At 46.7% G+C, this 16,756-nt stretch overlaps 1 protein-coding gene across 3 annotated transcripts in view; it reads right to left on the bottom strand.

Moving 5' to 3' along the window:
* Positions 1-16,756, bottom strand: part of hipk2 (homeodomain interacting protein kinase 2) — a 71,762-nt gene that overhangs the window by 26,127 nt on the left and 28,879 nt on the right. The window lies entirely within an intron of this gene.

Here is a 16,756-nt window from a genome sequence, read left to right as displayed (position 1 = left end):
ACCCCATCTGAGCGTGCAACATTCAGCACTGCCAGTTTATCACCCTTTAAGCTGCACCCCACCTAGCTCATCTCCAGGTGGCACGGCTACCGCAGACAGCGTCTCTCGGAGGGTGGAGGTGAGCCTCTCGTTGCACACCATAGCTGTCACATACCGTACATACGGTGTGCTGGCTAGCCAGAGGCTTCGTCTGAGTTTCAATGGGAACTCAACCGCATGAGAGGCCTCAGTGTTCGGGCTAGCGGCTCTGACAGCACTGGCCCTTGACAAAAGGAAGAGGGAGGGTGGGACGGAGAGAGAGACGGAGGGAGAGAGAGAGAGAGAGAGAGAGAGTCTGCATACTGACATCCTCCCAGCTGGCCTGGTCATTGATGAGCCCCGGTCCCCTTGGGAGCCAGAGATGGCACGACTCATGAATGGAGCCTTTCTTCTGCCACCCCAGCCCACCCTTACACCTCAACCCCTTCACCCACCCCCCTCTCTGCCAGCCGCGGCCAAACCCTACACCTCACCCTGCTTCACCATCCACCCCCTCCTTACAAACCCCCCTCTTGCCAGCAAAACCCCCTTTCAAACCCCTCAAACTAGGGCGCTGAGGCCAGGCTGGCGCTCCCCTCCCCTGCTCGCCTATCCGCCCTCTGCTCTGTTGAACCGTGCCTGCGCTTGGCTGGCCTGCCAGCCCACACACGCACATAAACACACATTCGGGCACGCTCCTGGAGACACACACGCAGCTGACATCACAGGCTGTGTGCATGTCAGGATGTATCCATCAGGCTGACCTTCCCTTAGCTTGGCTCCAGACGGGAGACTGATGGATCCCTGGAACCCCGCAGCATTTACACACACACACACACACACACAGGTCAGCCAGTCTGTGGTAATGGGTTTGATCCCTTTCCTTTCCATTTCAAAGACTTCATCATTGGCTCTTGTGTAACTATGTTTTATTCAGTAGGTAGGCACGCAGTTAAGGCAATAAAGAGCATGTATACTGGAGGTAAATAAGATCTTATACTGGCTATGTTGAAAGCACTGTTATGACATAGGGCTGGTTGGGGGGAGAGATAGCCATCCGGCGCTAACAGGAAAAAGCACTTCATGATAAAAGAGCCTGCCATTAACTTTTCTCCCCTCTATCTCCTTCTCTTCTTTCCCCTTTGCTTCCTTCTCCTTGCCTCTTCCCCTCTCTCCATCCCACGCTTTGCCCTTGCCTAATGTAAAAGGCTCGGGTTGGTGTTGTGAATGACTCCCTTCCTCCCCTGTGGTATTCATCTACATATTCATGCCCTCAAAGGTTCCTCCACAGCCTCTTTGAAGACACACCATAGAGAAACACTTTTCTAGATATATTGCATGGTGGTCGCTGACTGTGAAATCAATGTGCAGAGTTACATCCCCTGCCGTGCACCTGTGGCTCGCGAGAAACTGCCCCAACTCGAGACACACACACACACACACACACACACACATGCATACATATAGACAAATACACTATACCTCCTCAATAGCTCCACCTGCTCCCATCACATCAGAAATTGCTGCACGGTGCACAACCAGGCACAGGATGCAGCGATCATGTAAATGCACATTTATGTAAGCAGAGGCTGTAGATGGCATTTAAATTTGGAGCGCGGGTGTTCCAGGTGGTTGAGGGGGTGGGGGTGGGGTAATATCTGGACAAGGCAAACTTTTTCAGAGTCCTTGAGAGATGTTGCCTCACTCACTAAGCAGGAGCGACATTCCTAGTGTTCAAGGTCCTGAAAACAGGCCTCCCTCTCTCTCTCTCTCTCTCCCTTTTTCTTTCTCTCAGAGAAAGGCACAGCGAAAGCGCTGACGAGGCTGCCACTGTTTTACCAGTTAAAGTATTAGCATTCCCTGTGGGTATGGCAATGCATTAAAAAAGCCTATGGAAAAAAAGAAGTAGAAAGGATGTTTCATACAGAGGTAGGCATTGACATCGAAAGAATTAGTTAGTGAAAGGCTGGGGACTCCCATGATAATGGAAAAGCCAATAGGGAAACTCAGGGAAACGTATTAGTAACTCAGCTGTTCAATAGAAATTGTGATCACAGTAACTCAAATGCATCATAGCAGGCTAACATAAAATATGGGTGACAGCTGTGTGCATGCTCGTGCTGATTCAACACAACCTGAGGTGCAGTTCAGCTCAGCAACCTCAGAGGGAGACTAAACTGTAACTGAGAACTAACAGATAGCATTTGTACATTCAAGGGTTCTCCCTGTTCGCTCTCTCACATTTAACTCCTCCCTTCCTCTTCCAGGCATTTTATATAATTAAATATTCAGTGGGCAGAGAGCCACCCCTGTCACTGTTGCACACATGGCACATGGAGCCCTGTCGTCGCAGCGTGGCACGGTCAATATTAGCATACAGGATATGCCACATTCTCTCACATGGCATCACCCTATGTCATTCCACACGGGCTGTTTTTCAAATGACTGTGTTCATGGCAGCATTAGATAACATATCAGATTTACTGTTAGGTAACACAGAACATCAAACACATATTTTACTGCCCTGGCAATACATTTGCTGCTACAGAGACTTTCTCCCTCCCCCCTTTAGAGAAGCAGTTTAGTACCCTTCTCTGCCCGCCCTCTCTTTTTCTTCTCCCTCTGCTCCCAAAAGCTTCCATTAGCAATGCTAACATCTACAAAAACCAAACAATGAGCGCAGCTAAAGTGCAGCTCAGTTGTTCGTTTAGACATCTATGCAGCGCTTCATCGTTCCCGGTTGGTAATTACCTCTTTCCTGTGGTTATTATTATTCCCCAGCATGCGGCTGATCCTATCAGTGACACATCTCATTTCCACCTGCAACCAGCGGGCTTCTCCCTGACTCCCTGCAGTACCCTCTACGCCCCCAACCCCCCATCGCCTGGTGCAGGGGTCAAAGGGACAGACCTCCTTCAACGAGGGTGGAGGTGGCGGGAGAGGGAGAAACGCCAGAAAGGAGATGAGGGAAGGAGGGAGGGAGGGAAAAATGGAAAAGCTTGGGATGGGCACAACAATGGAGGATGGATGCCCTCTCACGCAACACCCACCCACCTACACAAACACGGACACATTCTGTGCTTTCTGCCTCTTTTCTCAAAGGGAAGAATGCCGGGAAGGATTTGTGATCGGTAAATGATGGGTATCTGTCATACAGTGATGCTGTCTGCACAGACAGCCTGGAGAGAAGATGTAGGGGATGCCAAGAGGGAGCCTCAAGTCTCTCCAGCCCTATTAGGATAGTGGACTGACAGTCAGACAGTATTAGGCCAATCTACCAGCCACTGGCCAGACTCTGACCCAACCCTGAGGCATGTGCTGCCCTGCTCTGTCAGACTTGAGTCCATGAAAATCTGACTTTAGAGGGATCTCTAAATAATAACTTGAAAATGGATAATTGATGTCCCATCCTGGCAGTAAAAAGTATATCTCACAAGAGAAAACAGAGACAAGTTTCTTGGAAAGTATTAAATCGCTGCTGCTGACCGTTCAGAATGATGCCATCGCACCCTCATACTGTGTTAGTCACTGCTCCACTCTCAACGAGCCCAGAGGAAATATGTGGGTCACACAGAGAGCTCTCGCTAGGAGTGGGTGAAGCCAAACTAAAGGCAGAAACGCCAGGCAGACGATAACACATTCTAACACGCAGTCACTCAGTCAACCAGCTTAACCAGCTGGCGAGCCTGTCACCATGGCTGAGACATTCACCAAAACAGACAGGAAAAGCAGCATAACGGGCAGCAGGGAGACACGCTGTGCAGACGGGTGCAGGCGGTCGGTCAGGCGGATGAGATTGCGTCTGCTCGTGGAAGAAGGGATGCTTAAACCCGAGCCCTTGATCACTTGGGCAAATTAGAGCGCACAAGGGATTCAGATTCAGTGAGCTACACTTAAACCCTTTTCACCAATCTGAGACTGACACACAATCAAAAGAAAAGCCAGACAGTTCGTCCAGCACAGTGCAAGACATGACAGGGCAGCCAAGATCCCAGGCCAAGACTGCAAAATATATATCATATTGTTATATTCTATCACAGCCTTTCAGGCGAAAAAGCTCAGCATGACTGTTATGTAAACTGCTGGCCAAACAAATCAAAATCTCATCTGCTTGCTTGACTGACTGACTGTCTGTCTGTCTGTCTGTCTCCTTCCTCCCCTTGTGGTTTGTCTGTATTTTCTCCTGTCTGGTTGATAGTCATTATTGTCGTTTTATTCTCCAGTTTCTTCCAGCAGTTGCTTTAATCCAAAACAGTTCAGAGCAAGAAACTGCAAGGCGCTGCATCGATACGTCCCATTCTGTTGATTTAAGGCGACTGAGACAAGAGATCAAGCGACAGGGGGGAGAGAAAGAGGGGGCACGGTCAGTGTGGTCAGCCAGAGGAGCCGTACATACTGGATATGTGGTAAAACAACAGACGCCAAAAATCCATTTGATAAGCAGCGCCTGAGAACATATAGCTAGGAGCCACGGGGGCGCCGTCCCTCCGTCGTAATGACATACGTCTGCTTGCCATTCAGCACACACAAACACACACACAAACCACACATGTACATACACAGTTTCAATCACACACACTGCTCTGGTTGACTAGTTCCTTATTTCTGGGGCAAGTGAAAGATCACATGGGGGAGACATTTGCTAGGCAAGGCTGAAAAATCCCCCATCCACCTTACCCCTCCACCTCCAGCGCGCGCTGACATACAGTACATGCGCTAGATTTCTCTACCTCCACATCCCCCCCCCACCCCACCCCCCACCCCCCACCCCCATGCCCCCCTCACTCCTCCCTCTCTCTATCACTATCCCTTGTTTGACTACCCTCTTCCTTCCTCCCACCCAGTCGGGCAGTAATACCATCTCCTGCCTAATCAAATTCTGCTGTGTGTGACATGAATTCTCGGTGCCCAAGGCTGCGCTGCCTCATGACAAGCTACAGGGCCGCGGAGAGCTGTAACTAAACCTCACACAGGACCTATAGAGAAGCTCCCCATCTCTCTTCTAAAATTTAACACAGGGAGAGACCTCCTGGAAATGATTCCCCAGGCTTCTCTCTGCCTGCTTCCCTGTTCACCTCAGTGTTTGTCTGTCTGTGTACAGTGCTCCTCTCTTCTCTGTGATGTACGTGTGCATTTCAGTGAGTCCCTGGAGTGCAGCAGGCTCATGGTTAATTAGAGAGTAGATAGGACAGACTGACAGAGGCTGATCCAGATTGTCACCTAGATGTGGTCAGATTTTAATCCAACACAACGACTGACACAACCCCACCCCCACCACCGCCCGTGCCCCTCTGTCACAATTAACATCATACGTGCATGACAGCTATCACGTGAAAATGCAAGAAAATCCACAAAGCCCCAAACACACACACACACACACACACACACGTCCGCCGTAGCGTCCTTCGGGAAAGGTGAAGCCTCCGCAGATCATGAGCCTTCACTCCTCAGACTCGTGTCCCTCTATCTGGCCCAGCGTGCTGCCTGCCTGCTGCGCCTTCAGACACTCTTATAACACCGTTTGTCACGCTGCATTCTTCCCTGACACGAATTAGAAATGTCATCACGTAGAGAAACAACAGCAGGATTATTAAGGCTTTATGGAAGAATTTGGACAAACAGGCCATTGCCTCATAGCCTCATCGGAGAGCTAGTCTCCTTTCTGAGACAAATGAAGGGAGACGGATAGTATTGTGTGTGTGGTGTTTTTTTTGTTTTTTTTTGACTTGTAAATGAGGGCTACAGTTTCTCATGTTGAGATCAGTCTTGCAAGATACAAAACCATGTCATAAAGGGGGACAGGTGTTTGCCTTTGTGTTCCTCAAAGATTAAGCCACTTAATACACATGGCTCAGGCTAAGAAGCTACTACTGGTAATTAAATGTTTTCACACAAATTCAAGGATACGTACATGCATGAATTTATAAAACAAGAGATGTTCATTCAGTATAAGCCACACTCCTCTCCCTCTAAGCAAATACAGCAAATACATTTATAATTTTCCCTAACACTAAAATAGCAAATCTCTACCTGAGCCACGTGTAAATCAGAAACAGGCAGACAACATGAATTTTTGCCTTTAATCATTGCTCATTTGTGTATATGTTGCCACTGAATGGGGAGATGCAGTGTGAACGCATTCCTTACAGCAGGCAATAATAATAAGAGATGTCTTCAAAAACAATCAGTCACAATGACAGGTAATTAATTTGGCCGAACAACAGTGGCCTGCAGTCATTTGTAAGTATAGTCACAGTTAATCACCTCTCAATGACAATACCCCTGTATTGTGTTTCCTTCCCTCTGTCGTATGGAGAGATAATTTTCTCCCATCCCCTACTATATGGTCTACCATGACAAACAATGAAGGCATGCTCGGCATTTAATATGCCATACATTGTCTATTGAGGGAAAACAATTACTGTGCAGCAACAATCAATACGGCATTATCCTTTTCATGTAGCCATACTTGAAGATTCAATTATTATGGACAAAATGACATTATTATTTCTGCTGCCGTAGCTTCACTCAGCAGACAGCGATGATTTAATCTAAATAGTAATTTGGACAAAAATCTAATCTATTCTGGCTATCACACTGTGATGTCCACCATGTAAGCGCAGTTGGGGAAGCTCAGATATGCTTATGTGTCTGATTAAAGAAAGGAGTGACATAAATGTATTATTGTAATTAGGCTTTGTCCTGTTAGTGTCACTGTGGTGGGAACACCGGGGGGAGGGGGAGGTAAGTGTAAGAAGGAGCATGTTGTGAGTTTGTCAAGACAGGTAACGGTGAGGAGGGTTGATATCCAAGAGGATGTAGATATTACCTCTGATCAAGGGAATAACACTAGAAATCAAGCAGCTTTGCTGATTCTGGGGTAAGCTGGCTAAGGATTAGGGCTGAATTAACAACTATTGTCATTATCAATTATGTTGATTTTTTTATTTATTGACCCATTGTTTAGTCTATATAATGTCAAAAAATAGTGAAATATAACCATTACAATTTCCAAATCTTTTCTTTTCTTCCCAAGTTTTTGTTGTCAGATGAACTGTCAATAACCCAAATAATTCTATGAATGTATTATAGCACCACAGCAGCAAGTGATTTGCATTTGTGCTTAATAAATCACTTAACTGATCAAGTAATTTGAAATATACAGCTGAAATAAAAAGATTACTTGATTGTTTGATGAGTCTGATGTAACACCCAGCCAAGAGCACAAGTAGAAACACTGCACATGAGACATAATAAATGGAGAACACCTTGTGTTTTTCTGGAGGCTTGGCTTGTCAGATTGCATTTAATCATGACAGTCTTTAGTTTCTATTTCCCCCTCAAGTTTAAAAAAAAACCCTATAAACACATGTAGAGACAGGGAGAAAGGTCATATCTACAAGCCAAATGATAAAATGTAAAAACTGATAGCACCACCTGAGATTGGAGACTGTTGCTCGTGGGAGTCTAATGACAGACAAGATTGTTCAGTTCTTTCATGGATGCAAGGAGATTGTTTTTTTTTCCATGACAAGATGTACCAGGGAATGGATGACAAATATGCTGTCATCATGGTTTGTGTGTGATAAAAACATTCCACACAGATATGCATGTCCTGTGACAGCTCCATAACTGATGGTTGCCTTCCTTAACCAGGTGTTTTCCTGTCTTAGCTTACCTTGCCCAGAGGGAAGACCGTCCCCTCTCTCACTGAACACACACACACTCTCACACTCACACACACAACAAAGGCATTTTGGCTCTGAACATTTCCTTTTGTTGTGGAGTCGAAGGCAACAGACAGTTTTACAGTACAAGCACAAACTGTAGAGCGGCACTGGAGGTGCCTGCTGGAGTCAATGTGAATTTTAAACCAGTGCTAAACATGACACATTTACGATTTCTCAGGCAAGAAATCATATCACACTGAAGGCTGTGTACAGAGGAATTCTCTCTTTCTCGTCTATTTGTCTCCCTCTTTCCTCCTTTTCTTCTCCTCTCTCACCCCCACCCTCCACCCTGTCTGTGTGAGCACTCTGAGGACGCTGCTGGAGGGAGTCCAAAAGGACACAGTGTGAAATGAACACAGCTCTGACCTCCCAGACACCCCCAACGCAGCCAATCAGATCACTTCTCCCCGACACACAGGGCACTATAATTGGTTGGTGGGTGGGAAATATGAGCGGTGGGGATTCGAGTGGCGCGAAAAAAAGGGAGCGAGTGAGGAGAAGAAGGTGGGGGGGGGCAAGGGAGTGGTGCTACAGTTCCTCTATGCACTTTAACCGACCCTTTGCCCAGCACAGGACAGGAAATCTCCAGAACAAAAGCTAGCTGTCATCTCCTCCTGACAGGCTCACTCTCCAAACATAGCTGTTCTCAGCTGACTGGCAAGCTCACCAATCCTTGAGGGAGGTAGCTTCTTGTGATCTGGTCCTGTCTCACATTCCAGACGTCTCTGGCAAGTGAGGGACGAAAGAGCGTGCCCTGAACCTTCAAACAGGAAATGAGTCCGAATGTTGCTCCTTTCCCTGGGATGGGGCCTCAGCTGCAGCCGACAGAGGATCGCAAACAACACTGCATGTATAAATACAAACATGCCCATGAGCTGACATACGTGCAGAGGCAAGAACATAGAAACACATCCGCAAACTCACTTTCTTTTCTTCTTTTAACGAGTAGGAATGGACATGCACACACTCTCCTCCCAGACATCACTGCTCACAGCTGCGTGCCCCGGGCCCTTGCTATCTCCAGCCCCCAAAAACCCAGACTCACATCAGCCACATTCCACAGCCTCCCCAAACCCCAGGGGCAGCTTCACAGCTGGGCACTGAGCTGGGCTGTTCGCTGCCTTCCCCTGCCTCGACTTTCACCCATCACCAGCCGTGCCTCCTCTCCCTCTGTCTGCTCAAACATCTTACACACCAGAAAACAGAACGTATCCTTCTTTCACCCCCTGCGTCAGAGATTGTCCTGCTCTTGCTTCCATCGGCTCACTCACAGTTTTACATGATGAGGTTAGACAGAGGTGGCTGAGGCCAAATACAAAAGTGGATCAAAATGACAAAGAGCTGCCGGAATGTTAATGAGTTTCTTTTCAAATTCTGCTGTTATTGAATATCATTTTATCCTCTCGTTGCAGCGGTTTTCTTTAAGGTGTGTCATGTTGACAGGGGTATAAAGACATGTCAGCAAACAGACTACATAATCTAATCACTTCATCTGTGACTGTGAGGCTATCTTGTTGCCAGTGATCAGCAACAGCAGTTGATATATAAAACCGAGCTCATAATGTAATAAATAAATGCATGAGACAAGTTGCGAAGCCCCACAGAAACAGGACCCTGGTTAGATCATAAGAGGGGATCATCAAAACACTTCTCTCTATCAGTTCCTCCTGTTTAGCCTCCAGCTCAGCAATGACATTAAGAGGGTGGGTGCTATCATTTACCAAACTAACAATCAGTGGTGAGAAAGATAGTTGAGTCAGGTCTTGATTAAATAACAGCACATCAGAACATACTTTGATATTCCAAAAGTTCCCACAGCAACTCTAAGATCCAGATGTACAGGGCAAAAAAGCACATTTCCCACAGCTTTAACCGCTGAGGAATGTGCAGCGCTGCATTTTGGAGAAAAAAAATCACGAAGAAGCCTCAGTGACATGTGTCCTTCCTGTCCATGAGGTTCTCACTGGCTCCACAACAGGCCAGTTGGACAGAAAAGCGGAATTCACACACCTGCCAAACACAAGTGAAATGCCAACGGGGTATATATTTCTGTGTCTCTGACTGTGAGTGTGTGTGTTTGCATGAGAGTGTGGGTATATTAGCGTTCATGCATGTGTGTGTCTGTAAATAGTTAAGGCCAGGCTCCGTTTCATCATTTCAGTAAATGCCACGCAGTATATCAGTCTAACTGCATACGTCTCGGGCCATTTCCATATTTGTAATAGAGAAAGCCCCTCTCCCATCAGAGCCGCTCCTCCACTGTGCTGAAAGAGAACCAACTAACACACGTGTCTGCGCAAACGTGTGCACACATACACACCGCATCTCTGATGAGCTGACACAGAAAACTAGATTTATTAAGGGGAGGGATAGAAGAGGAGATGCGGAATGTGCGTGGGGGTGTAATTTCGGGAATGGACACAGGTTGTTGTAGATGAATAAAAATGCACACACACACACACACACACACACACACACACACACACAAAAACAACCAAAAAAACATCCCCCTCCACAATCGTAGCCGTAAAGTGCATCACTCTCCTCTAAGAGACCTGTTTATTTCAGACCTGTGACACAAAAGCCACAGCGGCATGCAGGCTTATCTTTTCACATCCCTTGAAACGCAGCGCAGCCCCCAAAGAGCTCCCTGACGCTCCACATGCCACTTTCAATTAGTTCCACAAAGAGAGTCTTCCACTACCAAAAGGAAGATGGGAGCTCATTACTGAATTCCTCTCTACTCTCAGCTTTGAAATATAGATCAGGAGGCTATGTCTGACTGCTGGGGCCCTGGATGTGCCACTCGCCAGCCGTGCCACACCAGTCCAGAGCAGATGAGCGCAGAGTGCCGTCTCATGGATTAGCCACTCCTCAGGTTTAACAGCCCCCGCAGCTTACCCTCTATCTCACCATTAACTCTCTGCCTACCCCTCTTTCTCTCACTTCCTTTCTCCCTGCGCCCTCTTTCTAGCTCTCTCTCTCTCTCTCTCTCTCTATCCACTAAACAGGCTCCCTGAAGCCACAGCTCTTAGCGCTAAAACCCACAAATGGGAAAATACCAGTTCTAATAATCTGATGAGAGCATAAGAGAGAAGCAGTGGAGGAAATGTGGATATCATATCGCACAGTGGTACTATAATAGCAAGCGTAGACACAGAGACAGGTTGATAAGGCAAGGCAAATTCATTCAGGTATTCTAATGAAACTAAAGCTTGACAAAGCTGCACAGTGAGGCTTTTATGGAAATTAGCTGTTGTATAGGAGTTCATTAAGGTTAGGTTTAACACATTAGAACTCATTAATTCAGAAGTACTCAATGATAACAAATATGGCCAAACTGCTGATAAAGAAATTCATGCCAATCGTGAATTATTAGGACACACAGTAACAATTCTGTCATAAAACACGGCGTCTGAATTCAGACTGAGATTAAACAGTCATGGGGGGATCTATTTCTTATCTGGCCAGAGCAGAAAACACAATAGCTGCCATGATGCAGCAATGCTAGTTAATGGTTTCCCCTCAGGACCAAAAAAAACAGCACGTTCACCATCATCTAGCTGTTTACTTTGTGACTGATAATCTCATTAACTACACATTGGCCCCCATGTTGCTGCACCACACTGAAAACACTGAATGCAGTTGTGTGGCCAGTACGCACGTAACGGGTGTGACATCTTCATCTACGGATGGTACGTTCGTACTTTCAATTAACACCGTTCATTAGCGCCATCCTCAGCGGAATGCCACCAGCTAGGTTACAAACAGGCAGTTCATTAGAGGCTATTGGCTGAAAGTGGAGGGTGACCACTAGGGACTGTGCGGCGAAAAAACACGTGACCTGCTGACATGTACAATTTGGAAAAAAAAAAATTAAATCATTGTGTTGTACCCTCCAGTTAGCCAGCTCCGCCCCTGTCAATCAACCACAACGTACAGAGGTATCAGACACTGGGGCTTCAGTTTTGGTTGCTAGGCCACTGATGGAGATTTGGTGTAGCAGGGGGATAGAGGGAGGAGACGAAGGGAAAGAGGTAGGAAGGGAGGAGTGGGTGGTTGTAATGGCAGTGCGAGAAGAGGGGTATAGGGTCTTGATACTCTCTCTGATTCGCTCTCTATGCAAATCACAACAATCACAGGAAATGCCTGGGCCTTGGCTCCAGCTAATTGCCACGGCAATAACAAAGAAGGGCTTCCTTTGAGCGGAGAGGCAAATTAAACATTAGTTTAGAGTTTTCTTAGAGACCGAGGGATGTTATAATTACCCAGAAACCAACACATCAGCACTTTGCACGCCACGCGTCCCACTCTCAAAGCCTGGCGGAGGAAAACAAATGTATCTCATATTCTGGGAGTGAGGCGTTTGGGGGCTGGGTGGGTGGGTGTAGAGGAGGAGAACCAGGAGGGAGATGGAGCGGTTGGGGGTGGGGGGGTGTATAGAGGAGATACTGAAGGGCATGGGGAGGGATGAGAGGAGAAAGCTGGGGATGGGGGAGGACAGAGATGGAGAAAGACGTGGGGGGATAATGAGGGGAAAGGAGGTAGAGAATGATAGCCCATCTCTCCAAACCACTCCATGCTGATAGTGAGGCATCTAAATGTACACCCACTATTAGCATATTGACCCCACCCCTCTCCTCTGGCCTTTTTTTTCCCCTCATTATCATCAGGAATGGTACGTGGGACACGGGAAACACTAACCAAGCTCATTTCCCATCACATGCTAGCCTAAATGTCACCACAGCAATGAAATGGGAACATGGAACAAATGGCACGTCTGTGCCTTGCAAATGTGTGCTAGTTTGGTCCGTCTAGTTTTGGCCACCTAAGGGTTAAGTCTGCGAGCACTTCATTAATGTGGGTCGGTGCAGCGGAGCATGTTGCAGGCGAAACAAACAAGGCTGGATCTAGCTGAGATATGCAACCATGGAAACTTCAGGAGACGTCCTTGGATCTCCTCCCCTCCGGGGGGGGGCAGAGCCCCTGCCCCAGTCAGGAGGGCGACACTGGGCCTTGAGCAATGTGATGTGTCCTGGGTGGCTGATTCTATGTTTGATCTATGTCTGAGGGCAGCAGCAAAGCCTGACACATTCACCCAGTCTGTCTAACCTAAATGTTCATCCAAAGGGCCCGTATCTCCCTGCAGCCAGACCCTGCCCTGTATCTGTCTGTGGGTCTATCTGTCTACTTTTTACCAGTCTGCTAGTTTGCCATACTGTCTTCCTGTCTGTGTGCCTTCCTGCTTGTCTATCTAGATTTAGCGTCTTGCCTATACGTCTGCCTGACTGTTTGTAGGTCAGGTCTGATCGCCAGAAAAGCCTGCCTTCGCTCACACCCTATGGATACACCAAGTCATACGAGCCACTGGCCATGCCCTGGAAATCTAATCATCCAGCACAGTTGGATGTTTGTTTGTGCTTGTACACACAGATGTGCATACAGGAGTGCAAACAGCCAGCCATGTACACAAACAAAAGGAGTCCCACCCAACTATGATAGGAGCGTTTTTGTTTTTTTTTTTAGAGAACACAGTCCTGGCTGTTATGTGCTCTTGTTAGTATTTGTGCTCAAAAAGCACAGGTTGTGTGGTGTATTAGTCACACAAGGCTGACCCCCGTCTCACTCTATACACCCATTTGCACACACACGCACACAAACATATGCACACACAAATCCCTCCACGTCAGCAAGCCAAACTCATAAAACACTCACTCTCTAATTGGCATGTAGTAATTTTGCTAGCTCCTATAATAAAAGAAACTTTTTTTCTACCCCAATTACTTCTCCATGTTTATGTAATGGGGCTTGTTATTTTCTGACTTTTAATATCCCCCCTCATATAACTGTAAGCTATGTGAATAACAGCCTTAATAGACCATGGGTCCTCAAGGATTTGTTACTTTTAGGGAAATCAGGGCTGCAGTGATACAGTGTTTGCAAGCAATCCAGAGCGGTGACATCAGTTAATTACATAAATCAGAGCGGGATCAGGCCAGGCATGGGAGAGATTATGACACAAGGGCAGACTGCACGGCTAGAGGGACACAGCCCAGTGTTTCTGACACCAGCATTCGGGGAGAGAAGGAATTACATCACTGTGTTAGGGTTACGTAAAACACTAGACCTGCTGTAAGACTCAAACCCCCTCTGAGAAACACTTTTAGGAAGGAAACGACTCCTTAGGAGAGGGAGAGAGACGTGAAAAGACATGGTCTATCTGGCTTGACCAGAATATTTCTCTTTGTGTTCAGATGACAAGGCTATGGACATCAAGAAGAGTGATCAAGAAAAGCAGAGAGTGTGAACTTGCTTTATTTCTTCATGGGAATGAAGAAAACTGCAAACCTATACTTCTAAGAAAAAAAATACTGACACCCAGGCTAAAGATATGCTGTGTGGTAAAATAGAGAGACCTGCTGGCGAGTCGGCACTAGAGGGGGTGTGAGATCTCCACCTCCTCATCAGTACGCCTAAAGACTATCCCATAGACGCTCAGAAACCCAGAGGGAAGATCAAAGTCTGTGTGATCCAGTGGCTGTTATATCACCCCAAGCCTGCTCTCCCACCGCGGGGCCTCCTGTTAAGGTGCAGGCAACAGGGGAAGAGAGGAAATACAAAACACTGACCTGGCCCCGTCTATGCATGCAACCTTGCAGGATTTAATTTTCTTCTTCTGCAACTACATTTACATTCCACTTTGCATACCATTAATTTCCATTTGACCACACTTGCATGTTTCTTCTGGCGACATGAATAGTCATGAGCTGGAAGAAAAAAAAAGAAAAAAAGAAAAAGACAGCCTCAACAACACAAATGAGTTGAGTCTTTCAAATTTATGGCAAATAATTTTAGCCACTGCACTCGGATCCAATTTGATATTTGTATTCCAATTCAACATTTATTTCATAAGAAATAAATGAAAATAGCAGCTGTCTGGTTCCCACTGTCCCCACTCCATTGTTCACCTTGTTATAAACTCTGATTTAAAATCAGTGCTTTCTCTCTCCAACACCCCCCCTCCCCCCCTCCCTGCGTGCTACGGCAGACGAAGCGAGGAGACAGGCGCGATTGGAGCCTGTTTTCTTCCCTCAGTGGAAAGGCATCTCAACAGGGCCTGCTATTGACCACATCCACCAGGGGAGGGAGTGGGTCAATGTAACAGAGAGCAGGGGACCATTTTGGACCACTTAACTATAATCAGTAAATGCACCCCGGTCGCAATTAGCGCGGGGCCACCCTGAGAGTGTTCGTTTTGCTCACAGCTCTGTCTGCGTTTTATTCTGCTCCACGGGAACCTTGTAATGCAAATAGCGCTCCTCACACCCAGTTTAACAACAGGAAAGGAGGCGGGAGGTGTGCTGTAGCGTGTCGCTGTCCATACTTGGTGGTTGTTTGCGTGAACACAGTTACTTTCCTGTGTTTTGGGAAGGACTTATCTATGAATCCTTACATATTCTTATAGTACACTGGTCTTATTGAGTCAGCTTGCTGTAAAGAGAACCTTTTAAAATTGAGCTCATGTGGTGAGAGCAAACTGAGGGGCATCATCTGTTGTACACAGGCTCAACATTCGTGACCAATGATTCTGCTCTTGGTCCAGGGTCAGCCCCGCTTCAGCTGTCTGCAGTATATCTAAAAGGGCTGTTATGACTTGTCCTCAGATCCTTCAGCAGCCGGCTTTATGTAATTAGCCCCACAAAATGGCTTCTTTTCATAAATCAAGACTTAGGAGAGCTTGTGAGGGAGAGAGAGAGAGAGAGAGAGAGAGAAGAAGAAGAAGAAGAAGAGAGGCTTTTTTTAGGATGAAAACAAAGAGGAGACAGAAATGTGACAGGTAGCTGGTGCTATCACACTGAGCCCCTCCAATGCACCGACACACTCCTCAACTCATTTATGATTCAATGCACTTCCATTCCGCTCTCTACCTTTTTCCCCCTGCTCCCACAAAGAAAAAGGCAAAACAAAACTGACAGACACACGGACAGACAAACAAACAAACAGAGGGCCCTTTTAACTGATGCTGGCATTTCTGTAGAACAGGTGCTGTAGTTATGATTGATTTGAGCTGCGGAACGCGCTGACGATTCAAAGGGAAGAGTCGAGCACAAAGATGAGCACATGAGTTCAAGGAGTCTAGCTAAATTCTTTACTCCTGCGGTAACGCTCGCCTTTGACTGATTCGAGAGCAGCTGAGTTAACTCCATCAGCAGCATGGTGCTTGTGGGCACAGATATTTGACTGTAGGACACCTGTTAGAACACACACACACCCCCGCAAAGGAAGGCACTGTAAAGTATCTGACCTCCTTTTCCCTTTAAAACCTATTTAGTGTGCTAAAAGGAAAGAGCAATACCCATATTTTCACTACTCTGCGCAATATAACATCCACATATTCTGTATATGAGGCTGTCAAATGATTTCAGAGATATTTCTTTTTCTCTCCTTGAGATGCAATACATTATATATATACATATATATATATATATATATATATATATATATAGTGACTCTCTGACCTTGTGGCCAGCTGTGAGGGATGAGGCTTTGTGCTATCCTATATGGCTTCTGGGTGTGATGATTGAAATGCCAGGCAGATTTGCGTGAGGGACAGAGGTCGGGATAAAGGAAATGGGAGAGAGGAAGGGAGGGATGGAAGCAAGGGGACATGTGAGAGAGGGGAGGGAGGTGAAAGGAGGATGGAAAGATGTAAAAAAGAAGCAAAGAGGAGGGAAAGGAGACAAGGGGCAGGGATCACTAATGAATGTTCCCTGCTGTTTTCTCAGCTGTTCTTCTCAGTGCCCTCAGCAGTGCTGTATACAAGGCCAGAAACTCTGGGTATGCTAAATGGGCCATCTCTCCCTCTTCCTTACTCTCTCTCCCACTCTCTCTCTCTCACACACACACACAGTCTCAGTAGGAATAGCGAATGAACACACCTAAAAAGCCCATCTTTGTGTCTGACTTGAAGCTTCATTGTCACCATGGTGACACTGTGAATAACAGGG

This window comes from Lates calcarifer, linkage group LG10 (assembly GCF_001640805.2).
Source record: "Lates calcarifer isolate ASB-BC8 linkage group LG10, TLL_Latcal_v3, whole genome shotgun sequence".
Classification (NCBI taxonomy): Eukaryota; Metazoa; Chordata; class Actinopteri; family Centropomidae; genus Lates; species Lates calcarifer.
The sequence above is the reverse complement of the archived record's forward strand: the minus strand, read 5'-3'. Positions and strand labels throughout refer to the sequence as shown.